At 34.6% G+C, this 10,133-nt stretch overlaps 1 long non-coding RNA gene across 1 annotated transcript; it reads right to left on the reverse strand.

The window, feature by feature from the left end:
• Positions 1 to 1,092: 1,092 nt before the first annotated feature.
• On the reverse strand, positions 1,093 to 9,844 carry LOC127552341 (uncharacterized). The gene is made up of 3 exons (XR_007951333.1): positions 9,620 to 9,844; positions 5,713 to 6,260; positions 1,093 to 3,016 (listed from the first exon to the last, which is right to left on the reverse strand). It is a non-coding gene; the product is annotated as an uncharacterized LOC127552341 (long non-coding RNA).
• Between the last annotated feature and the right edge of the window lie 289 nt (positions 9,845 to 10,133).

Here is a 10,133-nt window from a genome sequence, read left to right on the forward strand (position 1 = left end):
GTTGATACAATTTCAGGAAAACTATCAGCACAATTGGTCATGTCAGTAACAAAACTAATAGAAATCATGATTAACTCAATAGATGCAGAAAAAGTTTTTGAGAAAATATAGCACCCATTCCTATCAAAAACAATAGAGAACATATATAATAAAAATGACAAGTCTATCTAAATTAATGTACCATCAGTGCCATGCCAATCAAACTGCCAAAAAATTACTTTATTGAGCTAAAAAAATTAAGAAAATTCATCTGGAAAAAGAAAATGTCAAGAATGCCAAGGGAATTAATGAAAAAGAATGCAAAGGTAGGTGGACTAGCTATACCAGACCTAAAATTATAAAGTAGTAGTCATCAAAACCATTTGGCACTGGATAGTAGAGAAGTGGATCAGTTGAATCGGTTATATATGCAAGACACAATAATCAATGACTATAGTAATCTATTGTTTGATAAACCCCAAAACTGCTGCTTCTGAGATTTAAAAAAATCACTATTTTACAAAAAATTGCTAGGAAACTATAAAATAATATGGAAGAAACTAGGCATTGACCAACATCTAACATCCTATACTAAAATAAGGTTGAAATGGATTCATGATTTAGACATAAAGAGTGATACTATAAGCAAATTAGGAGAGCAAGGGATAGTCTACTTGTCAGATCTCTGGAGAAAGGAGGAATTTATGGTGGAAGAATAACTAGAGTACATTATAAAATGCAAAAAGGATAATTTTGATTACATTAAATTAAAAATGTTTTGCACAAATAAAGCCAATGCAACAAAGATTAGGAATGAAGCTGAAAGCTAGGGGAAAAAAATTACAGCCAATATGTTTGATAAAGGCTTCATTTCTAAAATATATAGAGAATTGAATCAAATGTATAAGAATACAATAATTCCTCAAATAATAAAGGATCAAATGATATGAATAATTTTCAAATGAAGAAATTAAAGCTATGTCTAGTCATATAAAAATGCTCTAATTCTATATTAATTAAGAGAAATGCAAATTAAGACAACTCTGATTAAGACACACTTCTCAGATTGGCTGAGACAGGAAAGTAATGACAAATGTTGGAAGGGATGTGGGAACACTGGGACATTAATACATTGTTGGTGGAGTTGTGAAATCATCCAACCATTCTGGAGATCAATAAAAAGAATTATCAAACTGTGAATACCTTTTGATCCAGCATTCTCACTACTAGGTCTGTATCCCAATTTTTTTTTTTCAGAATAGGGTCTATTGCCTATAGAAATAAGGGAATAAAATAGGGAAAGAAAATAGGGAATAAAATAATATAGGGAATATAAATAAATAAAATAATTATTAATAAAATAGGGGAAAGGATCTATAAGTGTAAAAATGTTAATAGCTGCTCTTTTTGTAGTAACTAAGAACTGGAAATTCCCCATCAGTTGGGGAATAGCTGAATAAGCTGTAGTATATGAAGGTAATGGAATATCATTGTTCTAAAACAAATAAGGAGCAGAGTGATTTCAGAAAAGCCTGTGAAGACTTACATGAACTGATGCTAGTGAAGGGAAAAAGAGCAGGAGAACATCGTACACAGTAATAACAAGATTATATGATGATCAATGGTGACGGACCTGGCTCTTCTTACCAATGTAATGATTCAAGGCAATTTCAACAGACTTGGGATGAAAAGTGCTGATCACATCCAGAGAGAGATCAAAGCCTAGTATTTTCACCTTTTATTTCTTCATTCATTCTTTCTTGTGGATTTTTTCCCTTTTGGTCTGATTTTTATTGCACACACTTTCAAATATGGAAATATGTTCAAAAGGACTGCACATATTTAACCTATATCAGATTGTTTGCTGCCTTGGAGAGGGAGAAGGTAAAGCAGAAAGGGAGAAAAAATTAGAATACAAAGTTTTACAAAAATGAATGTCGAAAACTATCTTTACATGTATTTGGAAAAATAAAATACTATTGAAACTGAAAAGAATATGTACACTCCCAGAGAAGATAAATGAGAAGATTGATCCCCCAGTCTTTTATAGATGTAGGGATGTCCATGAGTGAATGCTTGTACTGTAAGATTTTCATTCACTGTATTGATCAGTTTCTTTGAAACTTTTCTTCTCTTGTTCCACTTAATGTTTTCCCTTTTTTGTTGAGGCATATGGGTTAAGTGATTTGCCCGAGGTGACACAGTTAGGAAGTGTTGAGTGTCTGAGACTGGATTTTGCTTGAGCCACTCGACCATCTAGCTGCCCCTACTTTTTTTTTTCCTTAAAAAAAAAAAAAACTTTTATAAGAGATGGCTCTTGGCCATCTTGGAGAAGTGATTGGAGAAGGAGGGCTAGAATGATAAAGGGAGAAAGCTAGGCAATCTAAAAGTTTTACAAATATATGTATCAACACAAATCTATTTAAAAGAAAGCCAAGACTCAACCAAAGAGAACATTCATCTTGCTGGAAGAAGTAACCAATGACTTCATCTCACAGGAGTGCCCAGAGAAGACAATGGCTGATCTTATCTGGACACTTTTCAAAAATAACCTTCCAAAGTGCTTGCTTACAGTAAAGAAGGAGAGGAAATGATCCTCTCTATTTCCTTCCCTAACAAAGAACTAAGTTTCTTCTTTCATATAAATATATCAGTCTTTTCACTTCTGAAAGTTTTGTTCTCCATCCAATCAATCTCCATGATTATTCTCTACATTTTCCATCACTTAAACTGAACTACTTGTGACCAGGATCTCATTCTTCCCATTGCCAAAGGAAAATGTGTCTCACATTTAATGAAGGATGTCCCATCCCAGATCTGTCTCCTATACAGAAAGGCCACTTAGAGACTTAGAGATAGGATTAGGATGGTTGGATGTGCAACAAATGACCGTCTGACAAATATGTGGAGATTTCCAGGAAAGATGGTGCCGGCCTTGTGTCAGGGTTGAGGGTTGATGAATTCCTTCACTGGAGATGATGAATAACAGGAGAAGCAAAAGAAGAAGAAAGTCCAAGTTGAGCTTGTAAAGTTGTCCCTGTGAAAAAAGATCCCTAGGTTAAACTCATCTCCAATTCTCACATCTATTTCTTCTTTTTCATCTTATTGGAAGAAATAAAGAAAGGGAATTAAATCAGAGTTTAGGAATTACTAAGACTAGTTCATCCTTCTCTCCAGTCACCTTCTTTTTCTGGTAATAAGGTTTTTCCTTTGCCCAGGAGCCTTCTGTCTATACCATCTCAGTTCATTTCCCTTCAACATGTCTTCCCTGTATTACCCATTCTCAATTTTGACATAAATCACAAAAAGAAAGTTCCAGAAGACTGCATGGTTCTAAGAACCAAGAGTACCGAGAACAAATTCACAGAATCTCAGATTATGAAAAAACCTTGGCAGCCATCTAGCCCCATTCATTCATGAAAAAGAGTCCTCTCCTTAATTGGCTTGCCAGCCTTAGTTTGAAGACCTCTCATAGAAGAGAACCAGCTCACTGCCTCCCGAGGCTGCCCATCTCAATGAAGATAGCTCAAATTGTCAGAAACCTTTGCTTTTTATCATGCTAAATTTCTCTTTGAGGTTTCCACCAATTGTTCCTATTGCTATCTGCTGGGCCCAAAAAGAGAAAGTCTGATTCTCTTCTTGATGCAGTGAATCCATTGAGACAGCAATGGACTTGAAACCAGGATAACTTAGCTAAGTTCAAAACCAGCCTCAGATATTTAAGGGCTATGTAACTTTAGACAAATCACTTATGTAAAGGGCTGAAACCCCAAGTTGATGCACAAGGACAGACAACCGAGCTAATAGACAATACTCTATTAGCGTATGCTTTGAAAATGGCCCTTCCCACTATTATGTACTGTTTCAATCTTTTGGGGTATACAGAGAATTATGGGAAGGATCAGGGGGTGGAGTAAGACTAGCCAGGGTCACTTTGGCAGTAGAGGAAGAGAAGGAAGATCCTGCATCCATCTTGTTCATTTCTATCCCTAAAGACCAAGAATAAAGACCAAGGACTTTTGCTTATCCCGACTCCGGCTGATTCTAAGATATCCAGGGTGCTAATGCGGTCCTTACAACTTAACCTCTGGCTGCCTCAGTTTCTTCAACTATCAAACATAAATCATAGTAGTATCTACTTCACCCTCATAGGGTTCCTGAGAGAATATTTGTAAAGTGGCTTAATACAATATAATGGCTTAATACAATGCCTGGATTATAGTAGATGTATAATAAATGTGTATTTCCATTTCTTCCTACTTTAAATCCTTCAGACACTTTGCCCTTTCTTGAATATTCCCAGAACCAAGTAGAAGACTCTAGATGGGATTTGAAGGAATAGAACTAGATGGGCACTTTCTTATTCTTCAAAACCATTCCCCTTTGACTGATTTTTATGTTATTTTTTTCTTAAACAAACACAGAGAGGGAAAGCACAAATACCATTACCACAAATTGTGTGTGCAAGTTTCCTAACATGTGGGGAACTGAGAGGGGAGAGATATCTTGCAATGGCAGAAACTTATTGTGGGAACAATCACCTTTATTACTACATTGTCTCACCTGCCAATTAAATCACCAGTCTCTATTATTGCAACTGACTTTCTTGTTCATATTTTTGGTGCCATATTGCACTCATCTAAGCTTTCAAATCCACTAGCAATCTGCTGCTATCTGTAACTTTTCTTCCCATTTTCATCTTGCAGATTCTCCTCCAACTCTTTCTCTTTCTCCTCCTCCTCTTCTTTTATATTTTAATGGAATCTGTCTCCATGGATATATTGGTCCAGCTTGTTCTTTTCCCTTTCTTTTGAATTTAAAATTCTTTTTATTACCGTTATTTTATTCAAAAGAGTAATTAAAATTATTCTATTTGATCCCAGGGGAAAGAAGTAGGAGTGATGACTGAAAGGTAAATAGAAAAAAATTCTGCCTCCTTGTATTAAAAAAATAACAACTTGAAACTCTGAACTGTCCAAAAATCCAAAAACTATCCAAAAGTCAGGAGGTAGTGAATTTGGACATTCTATGTAATCAGTGTATTGGTTAGTTTTGTTGAACCATTACTCCCCTCCTTTTATAATTCCTTATTAAAAGGGATGAATTTCTAGGAGAAAGCAGAGATGAATACAGTGGGGAATGTAGTAGTATCTACAGTTGATGTACAAATAAAACAAAAATATGGGGTCTGTGCTTGTGATTTTATTGGTAAAGGAATGTCCAGGTCACTTTAAATACAAAGAGCTTTTATTACAGACGTGTCAGACACTCTGCTAAATACCGGTAAGAAAACTCTCTCTACCAGTGGAAGTTAGCATCTTCTCTCAATGTTTCAGTACTAGAGACTAGCCTAAGCTATGGAGAAGTTAAGTAATTTGCCCAGGAACATACGACCAATTTGTGTCAAAAGTTGGACCTGACCCCAGGTATTCTCCATCCACAAAGCCATGCTTCCTTTCCAACAAATATATCAGTGAAAAAAAAAATTAAGGTTGTGACCTCCCTGTCACTTGAAGTTTTCAGTCCAAGGATATATGAGCATTTGCTGGAAATATTACACAGAGAAAGTATGTTCTTAAAAAGGTTTGAATGGCATTCAAGGTGCCTTCCTACTCTGAGATTCTGTATTTTGGGGTTTCTTTTTACCAAGTACACAATTATTAACATAAACCTCAGAATAACACTTTGTTTTATTCTTTTGTGTTCTCTTCTTGCCATCCCATCCCCTCTCACCTAACAATACATTCCTGACTTTCTCTTCTTCCACTTGATGAAGACCACAAGACAACCAACTGTCAGAATGACTGCTAGAAGGATGCTCAGGACAACAACCCAAAAATTCTTCTTGTAAGGCTTCTCAGGGACTATAAAAGGAGAAGAGCCAACAAATTAATGGGATGGAGGGGATGTAATTTCTCCATGGTGCAATGGGAAGAATGACCAGTGGGCATTTAGCGCTTGGGCCTTTGCAGGCAGGAATGGGTATGAGCTGAGAAACTTACCAGGGTACACAACTGGTCTCTCCAGCTGACTGTGCTCTACTACACAAGCATAACCTGTTACAGAGTCTCCTGGCTGGATCTCCAGGTTGATTCGGAGATAGAAGGTGTCATCAGAATTAGGCAGGGTGCCACTAGAGCTCTCTTTCCCCCATATAGCACCATCAGTACCCTTCTTCCAGTGCAACAGAATGGGTTGTGGGTAGAAGCCTGTAGCTGTACAGGAAAGCCTAGTAGTACCATCAGGGTAATCTTGGCGGGACACATATACCTCAGGTGGTTCTGAAGACAAAAGAAAAAAAAAGACATCGTGCCCCAAATTAATTAGAGTCCATTGGTCCCCTTATCCGCCATTCCTCCCTTACTCCTAGTTGACCAGCCCTCAGCTCTTTCCTACTTCCAGCAGTATCAGTCGTCTCTCTATGTCTCTCCCTGGTATCTAATATCCTTCCCTGTCCATAGAAATCCATTTTTACTTATATTTTTGTTGTTTGTGTTATATTGTATTATGTTGTTTTGTCATTTTTGTTGTTTATGAAGATGAGCTATTAAAAGTTGGAATGATTCTCAGAGACTTAAAAATCATGTGACTTGGGGCAAATCACTTGATTTTGATTTGCCTTATTTTCCTCTTCTGTAAAATGGGCATAATAATAGTATTTACCTTTCAGGATTGCTGTGAAACTCAAATATAATACTATTAGTCAAGGACTTAGCCCTTAGCATTGTGTCAAGCACATAGGAAGTACTATAGAAATGTTATTTATAAATAAATATATAGTAACTATAAATATATAATTGAAGTATTGAAGTATTAAAGAATACTGTAGTCTGATTTTCTTATAACACTAATTTCTTATCACCTCTTGCAATTGGTTTGATGTCTCCTGCTTGTAGAGAAACAGAGAACAACAGAATTTCCAAGTTGATAAGATTGTTACTTATATATGAAAAAAGTCTCCTTTCTTCTCATTCTATTTAGTATTTTGTTTTTCCCCAGTTATAGGTAAAAACAATTTTAACATTCATTTAAAAAAACTTTAAATCCAAGATTTAATTTTCCCCTTCTAACCCTCTGCCTTCTTTGAGAATGCAAGCAATTTGACATAGGTTATACATGTATACCCATGCAAAACATTTCCAAAATTGGCATGTTGTAAAAGAAAACAGAGACAAAAAAATCCTAAAGAAAATTAAAGAAATTTTTTTAAAAGTATGCTTTAATCTGCATTCAGTCACCATCGGTTCTTTCTTTGGGTATGGACACTATTTTTCATCATAACTCCTTCTGAGTTATCTTGTATCATTGTATTGCTGAGAGTAGTTCTATCATTCACAATTGATCAACTTACAATATTGCTGTTACTTTGTACATATTGGATTTCACTTTGCATCAGTTCATGTAAGTCTTTCCAGGTTCTCTTGAGAACATTCTGCTCATCACTTCTTATAGCACAATATTCTTCCATCACAATGACATACCAGAATTTATTCAACCATTCCCCAACTAATGAATATTTCCCCAATTTTCAATTCTTTGCCCACAAAGAACTGCTATAAATATTGTTGCATATTTAATAAAAATGACAATTCTCTCTAAATTAGTCTACTTATTCAGTGCAATATCAATCAAAATACCAAAAAATCATTTTACAAAAGTAGAAAAAATAATAATAAAATTCATCTGGAAAAACAAAAGGTCAAGAATATCAAGGGAATGGAGGGGAACTGCAATGGACAATAGCCTTGCCATGTCAAACCTAAAACTGTATTATAAAGAAGCAGTCACCAAAACCACTTGGTAGTGGTTAAGAAATAGAATGATAGACAGCGTGGAATAAGTTAGCTACACAAAACACAATGATCAATGACTATATATAATAATCTAATGCTTGATAAATCTAAAAGACTCCAACTTCTGAGATAAGAACTCACTCTTTGACAAAAATTGCTGAGGAAGATGGAAAATGGTTTGGCAGAATTTGGGCATAGACCAACATCTTATACCCAATACCAAGACAGGATCAAAATAGGTTCAAGATTTAGACATAGTGATTCTACAGGCAAATTAGGAAAATAAGGGAGAGTTTGTCAGATCTTTGGAGAAGGGAGGAATTTATGACCAAATAAGAAATAGAGGACATTAAAAAAATGCAAAATAGATAATTGTGTTTACATTAAATTAAAAAGGATTTGCATAAACAAAACCAATGCAGCCATCTATGATCATATGAAAAAACACTCTAAATCATTATTGATTAGAAAAATAAAAATTAAAACATCTTTTTCGTATGACCATAGATGGCTTTAATTTCTCAGAAATTGTTTGTTTATATACTCTGACCATTTATCAATTGGAAGATGACTTGTATTCTTATAGATTTACCTAGTTTTCTACATATTTTAGAAATGAAACGTATATCAGAAACACTGGCTATAAAAATTGTTTCCCAGATTTCTGCTTCCCTTATAATCTTGGCTACATTGGTCAATTGGAAAGTGGCTAAACAGATTGTTGAATGTGAATGTGATGGAATATTATTGTGCTGAATGAAATGAGAAAATACATGATTTCAGAAATACAGAAACACTTGTAGGAACTGATGAAAAGTAAGCAAAATAGAACAATTTATACAGTAACATCAAATGTAAAAAAAATCTCTTTTGAATGAACACGTTAAAATGAAAACTTTTAAAAACTGAAAAAGAATAAAATGAGCTTAGCTAGGAGAATAATTTATACAATAACAACAAGACAATGCAGACAACTTTGAAAGAGATAAGAATTATAATCAACTCTATAATAATTCAAGATTCCAGAGGACTGAAGATGAAGCATGCTTTCCACATTCTGATAAAAAGGGAATTATTCAGGGTGCAGATGTGACTATTTTTTTTAACATAGACAATAACAGATTTTGTTTTACTTGATTCTGTTTTTTTGCTATAGAGAATTTTTTTTTTATTTTGGCAAGTAATGGCAGAAAGAGAAATATATTTTAGTTAAAAAAACAAAACTCTAATTTTAAAAAGGATAGAAAGCCAAGTAAAAGATTAGTTATATTTCATAGAGGGCAAAATTTTTCAGTCTTCTGAAAATATATTTATATTAATTGACAAATGAAGCATTCATTTTAAAAAGTAAAATCAAGAGATGACAATAACATATGGGGTAAAATTTCTGTGGCAAATTTATGGAAGGACAGAGACAAGAATTGCTCAGATTGGGTAATGATGGAGGATGTAGGATATGCATCATTGGAGGTAAAATCCACATGAAGAGAACCACGGATGCATTGGAGTATTTAAATATTATTTTCAATTAAGGAGTGTAATCTGTGGAATGTGGATGTTCACAAAACTAAAACAAATAATACTCTTACACTCAAAAAATATTGGGGCAAAAATGTTGACTTTAAGAAACTACTGTGAGTTCCATACCATAATGAGGCATCAGAGTACAATTTCCATAATTTGAATAAATTAATAAAGACAATTTTTCACATTTATACTATTTGTGTTATTTTCTTGTTAGAGAGAATTGCATCTTAGGTCTTATATTTCCTAATTCTAGAGCTCCAGTTGCTACACAGTAAGATGGAAGAAGTGGCTTGATAAAGGAGAGGGGGAAATGTACTTACCGTTCTTTTTCATGTTTGAATTCCTAATAATTTTCTGCATTGCTCCAACACAATATCTCTTATTATAACGTTTTCTTACTTCGGTCCAGAAAGGACTGTTCACAATCAATTTGAAGTTATGAGCCTTAGGGTTCAGTACCACCCATTGTCCTTCTGACTCATCTAGCTTGATCAAATCTTCTCCATCAAAGCCATACCTTACATGACCGCTCAATTGGATATCTCCATCTAATTCACAATCGAACTGAATCTGCAATGTATGATTTCCTGTGGAAAGAAGAAACCTGGGACACTATAGGGGGAAACTGGGTATGGAGAAAAATTGATGGAGAGAAATATTGTTGTGGTGTCCCAGAAGAAAAAAATTATTTGACTTAAGAACTTTGGGAGTGACCTATAAATGAGTTATAAATATTCCAGTTTCTAATAAGACAGCCTCATTATTCAAGCCCAGGTGAAATCCTAGCAAGAATACAAAGGAGAGTTGTTAAAGGACTGAGAAAATTAGGAATAA

Source organism: Antechinus flavipes, chromosome 2 (assembly GCF_016432865.1).
Source record: "Antechinus flavipes isolate AdamAnt ecotype Samford, QLD, Australia chromosome 2, AdamAnt_v2, whole genome shotgun sequence".
NCBI classification, from domain to species: Eukaryota; Metazoa; Chordata; class Mammalia; order Dasyuromorphia; family Dasyuridae; genus Antechinus; species Antechinus flavipes.